Below are 8,132 nucleotides of genomic sequence, written 5' to 3' on the forward strand. Positions count from 1 at the left end.
AATATAAAGCAGGGTTTAGGGCTGTTGTACATAGGATTGCTATGAGTCACAGGTGACTCAACAGCACATAACAACAACAATGTGCTTGTTATGCATCAGAAAGCTAGACAATAACTAGAGATGATAGATGTCTTTGAATTGTGGTGCTGGAGAAGAATATTGAATATACCATGGATTGCCAGGAGAACAAACAGGTTTATCCCGGAGAGGGTAAAATCAGGCTGCTCCTTGGAGGCAAGGATTTTGAAGCTACGTCTCACATACTTTGGGGATGTTGCAAGGAGGGACCAGCCCTCAAAGAGGGACATCATACTTAGGAGGGTGGAGGGACAGCACAAGAGAGGAAAACCTTGGATGATATGATTTGATTCAGTGACTGGAGTAATGGGGGTAGATGTGTCAGAGACTATAAGTTTGGCTCAGGATAGAGCAGGGTTCAGAGCTGTTGCACACAGGGTCGCTATGAGTCACGAGCAACTCGACATCATATAACAACATATGTCTCCGAGACTGGGTTTTTAGGAGGCTAATTCACAGTGTAGGGATTACAAAGTCTCCTGGCCTGTGTGTGGGCCGTGGCCTGTGTAGCTCTTCCTCATTGCAGCTTCAGGGCATTGTTCGCCTGGAGGGCTGCCTGGCAGAGGTGAGTTTGCGGCAGCCTTTAATCATCAGCTGTAGAGGAAGAGGTGGAGTCCGGGTTAGGCAGGTGCAGGAAAAGAGTAATCTTGGATTTTCCTGTTATGTGAGGGCCTGTGGTGCTTAGAAACTTGAGCCAGTGGGAGCTTTCAGGGCAACTGGTATCCACAAACCGCAGACCAGAGCAATGGTAAGAGGGACTCTTGGGAGGTTCCTGGTGGGTAAGGACAGCCATGGACAGGAAGCAGTGACTATAGGGTGTGGAGGGGGGTGTGCACGCATCTATGTGACTCAGGACCCTGAAGTCTATGAAGAAAAAGGATTTGATTTGGGCATTTTTTTCCACTCAGACTTGTTTAAAATAGATCAGAATCAACCAGAACTGGAGAAGGGGTTCACTGTGGCACATTTACTCTAACTTGATTTAGCAGAAAGAGTACTAAAGTTGTATCAACACGTTTATTGGAAGAAATACAACCTTACAAAGAAAACAACATAAACCAATACCAAACCCTAAGGAGAACAGCCTTGGGGAGGGCAGTCTGCATCCATTCAGTCTCCCCTGGACTGTGTTCTGGCTGCTTGGAATATGTGTAGCACCAAGCCCGTGACCAGAAAGAGACTGGTGTTTTTTATGCAGTGTGGCCTGGCCTCAGCATCGACTGGGAAAGCAGGAGTGGGTAAAAAATGGAACACTTGGGTTGATTTTTGGGCCCAAGTGGCTGCCGTATATGAGGGCCCAGAAGTCAAGACATGAGGTCAGAGCTGCTATGGAGGCTCCTGAACCTCACTGGAACACAAGCACCCCAAGAGTCATGGGGCAAGATAGTAAGAGGCTGACTTCATCAGGTATGGCCTCCCCACCTCACACTCACCAGGGAATAACATTCGTTGGGGTGCCACCAGAACCCTGGCAGGGAAGTCACCACTCAGGGCAGACCTCAGCAGAGTAGATGGAGAAGGGACCACCCAAGGTCAATACTAGTTCACACCCCCCTGCAACTTTCAACCTATAAAACTAGGAGAAGCACCACCCCATCTATTGGTGTGAACCTCACAGGACGGCAGAACTCTTCCTTTTTCTTTTTGCCCCCCATTGTCCTGCTTGGACACATTAAGGACCTGCTTACCATACTCTTAACCTCTGAGGAACGGTGGGTGGTGGTAGAGCGGTCCAAGAGGAAGCAGATAAGCTCTGCTTTCTTGACCCCGGTAACAAAACCAAGGCCCTTAGAAATGAGGCTATTCCCACCCCGAGGGGGATCACAATGAGGAGGACAGGGCCGGGCAACAAGGCTGCAGTCGTACCAGGATTGTGTCCTAGACCAGCGCAGAGGAACATGGGCAAAGTTTGGGTGGTGATTCAAGTAGAGAAGACAGACCCTTTTGTTTTCCTAGCAAGATTAATGGATGCCTGTACAGCAGTACACTGATGGGGACCCACATGACCCACAGGACTCTTTGTTAACATTACTTTTCTCAACCAGGGCACTTATGACATTAGAAAGAAAACTGCAGAAGCTGGAAGGAGGACCAACAGTGCAAGTGTTTCCAAATAGGCACTATGCAGCTGGACAGAGGGGAAAGCAAAATAGGAAGGACATGGACACTCCCCTCTTGCACCTCCTTGAGGCCCCTTGCCCTGAAATCAAAAGAAGAGAAGGTGGGAACAAAAGAGGGTCTCCGCAGGGGGTTTATATGCCAGGATCTGGCGTCAGACCAATGTGCTTACTCCCTAAAGCATGGACACTGGAAAAGGAAGTGTCCTGAGAAAGGAGGTGAATGTCCCCAAAAAGAGCTTAAGGAGGGAAAAGGAGAGTTCCCAGGGGCCCTCGCTACAGCATTTCAAGCCTCCTCTCGAGGGGGGGGCTTAAATCAGAGAAGGGAGTGAGTGAGCCTGGGGCTAATATTGGAGTCGTCTCCCACCAAGAGCCCCGGAAACCCCTATGGCGAAAGGGCACCCCATTTATTTCCTGCCAGAAACTTGCACCACATTTTTAAATACTTAAATCTCAGCCCCACACAGAGGAACTTTCCACTCTGCACTTCAACCTTTAAACTGTAAAATAGGAAAGGATTTAGTTTATTATAAGTTCATTTGCCTGCACGCCCAGGGTACCTCTGGGGAAGCAGTTTACCGTCTAAACTCGGAGCCCAAGAGAACGTGGATGTGCAGGGACCCAGAACACGCATGCGCTTTCCAGGCCCCTTAGTTACAATGGGAAACAGTGACTCCTAGTGGCAGGCCTCTGAACACCTGATTGGAACGCCAGATTTTCCAGCGTGAGCGACCAACCTGGGAGAGAGCCAGGTCCGCATCACTAACACTGGTCCCCCCAAGGTGAATCAGAGACAATACCCCCCACTTCCCAGAGCATTAGAAGGGGTAGCGTTACTCTTCTGGTGCTTGGAACTGGGACCTCTAAGACGAAGCTATCCTACAACATCCCTGTCCTGCTGGGCTATCAACCTGACAGAATATGTGGTTGTCACTCTGGAGACTAAGGTGTGCCTGATACAAGCCATGTTCTTTGCAGTCACTTGCTATGAATCAGAGAGCTGGACAACGACTAGGGATAATACAAGGAGAATTGATGCCTTTGAACTGTGGTGCTGGAGAAAAGTATTGGATATACCATGGACTGCTAAGAAAACGAGCAGGTTCATACTGGAGAAGGTTAAACTGGGCTGTTCCTTGGAGGCAAGGATTATGAAGCTTCGTCTGACATACTTTGGACATGGTGCAAGGAGAGAGACCAGTCCTTGGAGAGGGACGTCATGCTTGGGAGGGTGGAAGGACAGCACAGGAGAGGAAGACCCTCTATGAGGTGGATTGGTTCAGTGACTGGACTAATGGAGGTGGCTGTGTCGGAGACAGTGAGACTGGCACAGGACAGAGTAGGGCTTAGGGCTGTTGCACATAGGGTTGCTATGAGTTGCAGGCAACCCAATGACACATAACAACAACAACAATGGGACCTAAGGAGGATTACTCAGATAGTCAAAGACATTCACCCTCTCATTGCCAACCCCTATACTCTGCTTGTTGCCATCCTTAGTTCTCAGATTGGACTTAAAAGGACATTTCTCCATCCCAATACATAGACCTTCCAGTCCATTTGCCTGTGAATGGATTGACTTAGATAGGAACAAAGAGGTGTCTCACCCAGAGGTTAAGGAACTCACCGAGAACTTTTTGTGTGATAACTAGCAAAAGACATAAAGACCCTACAGGTGACAGATGGAATGATACTGCAGTATGTAGATGACATCTGAATAAACAGGGAAGACTCAAACCAAAACTCCAGCTTGGTCTTATTTAGCTCACTGTGAGTATTGGGTGTTGAATAGAAAAACAACAAACAAAGCCCAGGTATCTCAGCAACGTGTGAACTACTTGGGATTGCAAATTTCCAAGGGCAGAAGTCTTCTCTATGATTAGACAGAGGCTGTCTGGCAAGTGTCTGCCCACCCCATGGAAATAGGTTTCTTGGGTGAGGTAGGCTCCTGCTGAAGGTGGATTCCAGCCTTTGGGCTCCTAGTAAAACCCCTGCATCAATCCTTGTGAGAAGATTCCGGTGCCAGCGGGTAGTCAGCCAAGTGAAACTTAAACTAGTTAACTGCCCTGCCTGTGGTTACTTCAGGAACCCTTGAACTCTATGTGCACGCAAAGCTGGAAGGAGTCTAGGGGCCTGCGACCAGGCTCCAGGACCAGAAAGAGTCAGGTGGCCCATTTCCCTGAACAATTATAATAATGAGCTCTGGTCTGGCCTGAGTCCCAGGGCCATTTCTGCCACAGGTGACCTCCTGCAGGAAGCCAGAATAAATTCACCTTGAGACAGAAAGTAACTCTGCCCACTCCCCACACAGCCCTTCGCCTTTTAGACTAGAATTGGTGGACAGGGAAATACCACGCTGGTCTTGAATGGTTTCAGTCGGTGGAGGCTGGCCCTCATTTGCTACCAAAGATCATCAAGGATATGAATAAAATATGCCAACTTTGTACGAGAAGTGACTCGCACTTCGTGCCCCACTCAATGGAGCCTGGAGTCCGCACTGAGGTACCAGCCAGGGGGACGGCTGGCAAAAAGACCCCATGATGATACCTCAGACGACTGGAGACGTCAGGTGGCTTTTCGTTGCTGTGTACACATCTTCAGGCTGGGTAGACGCTTTCCTTTGCTGAACAGAACAGGCTCAAGAGGTGGCCGAGGCTCTTCTTAGGCCTTTTCTCCATTTGAGCTACTGATTTCTATTTAAACGGACAATGCAGGAGCTCCCATGGCCCAAATCTCTCAGGGAATGAATAAGGTTCTGGACTTCAGTTACATTCAGCCTGGAGACCACAGCCCACTGCAGGAAAAGCTTGAAAAGATGAACCAGCCTTGGACACAAGTAAGTATCTGAGTGGCCCCCTGAAGCAGGCTTAAACTGAATCTCCCTCCCAAAAAAAAGGCTGTTTTCTGAATGGTTTGTCTCCTCAGTCATTGACCACAGAACTCTGAGAAGCTGAAGGAATAGGCAGATGTGGACTCAAGGCCCAGCTTTATCTCCAGCATTGTGGAAAGGGACTGTCCATTGCCGGGCAGAGTCCACACTGAGCCTTTAAGAGTTGGTGAGGCCTTCCTGAGGAAGTATAGCTGCCCAAGTGCAGTAATGACAGGTCGAAATGAGAGAGTGGGTTCGCTCCTTAAGCTCAGTTCTACAGGCATCACCCAGTACGTGTCTCTTCAGTTCTTTCTCCTCTCACACCTCACTCCACAGGTACCAACCAGGGGGAGCTCATGCTGCTGAAAGTCTGTGAAAACCAACTCTTCCCAATGGACCAGCTGAGTTGCCTCTTAACCACCTTTTGTCCCTGAATTAGCAGATATAAAACTTAGGTACATCTTTCCAGGTACAACTGTCACCACCAGGAAGGGAAGATGGGGCCTCACCCTGAGGAGGTAAATATCACCTGTGGGATTCCTGTGAGCTTGTTGGAAACCTTAAACTCACAAACTAAACTGATAAATGTGCTTTAGGTCCTCATGCTTCAGTCTCTAAAGGGAGAGGGACCTACCTGGGACTGACCCCAGCTGGTCCATAACAAAGGGGACCTTCGCTTTACAGGTAGGTGACATCCTAATGCAACAAGGAATAAATTTTTTTTTAAGTGAACTGGGGGGTAGGAAGGAAAATGTGCAATAATGAATGAGTGAAAAATCCAACTTTTCTGTAAACTGTTGTTAAAAATAATAATAATAATAAAAAAGAATAAAACAACCAGCCAAGCCAACCCCAAGCAGGTGACACTCTAACATTCCCCTGTGTGGTACCATCACCCTCACCTGCACTGGGCCTATGAAATGACTACTGGTAACCTGAGGGGAAGATCTCAGACTTTGAAACCATCAACACTGCTCCCATCAGTTCTTCTGTCAGCCTTAGTCACTGCGCAGTTCTCAGATGCACAGAAGGCGATTGAAAAGACTGTGGCTTGAATCAGGGGCACCTTGGTCTTTAAACGGACACCACCCAGCCCTGTCACCGACATTTCCCCATCGCCGTTTGGGATGCCGCCATGGCAGATGCAGGAACCTGTTACCGTACTAAGATTAGAAAACAGGTTGGCTGGTTCTGATGTTGAAATCAGCAAAGGGGAGGGAACCCAGGGGGTCGTCACAGGACACAAAGGGCCTGTCCCTCTCAGATGGGGACCAGCCACCACGTCCCCAGCCTGGCTGTACACAATGGCTTGAACAAATACTGCTGTGCCCTTGTTCACCCAGGTGAGGAGCGACCTTGAATGGTTGGAAGCTCTCAGATTTGACGATCATGAGAATGTTGCCTATTTCGCTCTAGTTCATAATCCTCTTAGGTCACCAGTTTGCACCTCATTGGTACAATACAAAAAAAAAAAGGATTTATAACACTTTGTTTTTCTCTTACTTAACCGTATTGTTGGAACTGAGTGGGAAGTCTGGTCTCAACATCCTCGAGTACCTCCCCAAGTTTTCTGGGTCTTCAAGCTTCTCCCGACCAATCCCTGATGGGCACGTGTTCATCTAAGTATCCTTGACATTCTGATGATGATCTGTGTCTCTGGGGTCCCACACTTTCCTTTGTGGGAACCGTCGAGTTGGTGTCTTCCCATAGATGACCCTCCAGAGGGTTTTCAGAGGCAGTAAGTCACACAGGAGGAGTCTGCCCATCTTTCTCCTGTGGAGCAGCTGGTGGATTTGAACCGCATGCCTTCAGGCTGGCAGCATGGTTCCCTATCACTAAGCCACCAGATCTCCCTTTGTGGGACTAGCTCTATCCTCATAGTAGAAAGCCCTTCCTGGAGAAGACTTTACACCCGGCATTCAGTGCTTGACTGGAATCCGTTTCTAGGGCAGCACCTTAGTTAGGCTTCTTAACATTCCCAACTCAGGTGCTCCGCTCACCTCTGCAGTCCCCAGTCCTGACTCCGGCAGGGATGGACCCGTTCTCAATCAAGCCCACCAGCTCATCGGAAATCTGGGACTGGCTTAGTAACCCTTTCCCACTGCTCCTGGCTCCTACGAGTGCTGTGTCTTTGCTGTGCTCATCTCCCTTGTTTGTTGAAGACAGCAGTCTGAGGAACAGTCAGCACCGTGGGGTGAAGGAAACCTTCGAGCTAGTTCATCGGCCACTTGCCCAGCGGAGAGGCCTACTGCCTGCCAGCTGATCACTGCCCTGCTTCCCAGAATTGAGAAACCCACAAATAACAGGAGAGCCTACAACCTACAGGAAAAAAAATAATTTTAGAAAACTAACCATTTTCAGTACCCTGTAGAATGTGAAACTAATACTTTTTAATACGTTAGGCAAAAAAGACTTACAATTAATGGGTATAATGTTAGGAACCTCACCTCTCCAAGCACTAACACATTTTTTAAATAAAATTTTAAAAGCATTCTTAGTCTAGCTCAATAATTAATGATTAATGATAATTTATCAGACTTAAGCCCTGCTGTGCTTCCCATCAGTCCTTGTAATCTGTAGCCAGGAGTGGCATCCTTAATCCTGATTTACAAACAGTGCCAGGTATCTCTGGAATCTTGATAAGACAAGACCTAAGACTTGACCAGTGTAATCACTGACCGAACACCTGGACATCGGATGCTACTGTCAAGATTCTTCACATTCCAGTACCCTGGCCCTCCCCTGTGTAAGGCCCCGAGGTCTCCTGGAGGAGGAGACAGCTAAGGTCATAGCCCATCTTCTGTGTGCTAGTCTGTGATAAAAGTTCGGCTTTGGCTGAAAATCGCCTGTGACTTCATCCATAGCCACTGGTGAGAGTCAGTGCCCAGAGCCATCAGGGGCTTTAAGCTCGTTGCCCACTGCTGTGGTGTGGACAGCTGAAACCCAGGCCCCGACAGGGACCTGGGGGGCGGGGGGAAACCCAGACTCTACTTAATGCTCTGCTGGAGAAGGAGGGGCAGTCTCCTGTACCAGTCAGATCTAATTTGATGGTACACACACACACACAC

Source organism: Elephantulus edwardii, unplaced genomic scaffold (genome assembly GCF_000299155.1).
Source record: "Elephantulus edwardii isolate Elephantulus edwardi_28Jun2011 unplaced genomic scaffold, EleEdw1.0 scaffold00328, whole genome shotgun sequence".
In the NCBI taxonomy this organism is placed as follows: domain Eukaryota; kingdom Metazoa; phylum Chordata; class Mammalia; order Macroscelidea; family Macroscelididae; genus Elephantulus; species Elephantulus edwardii.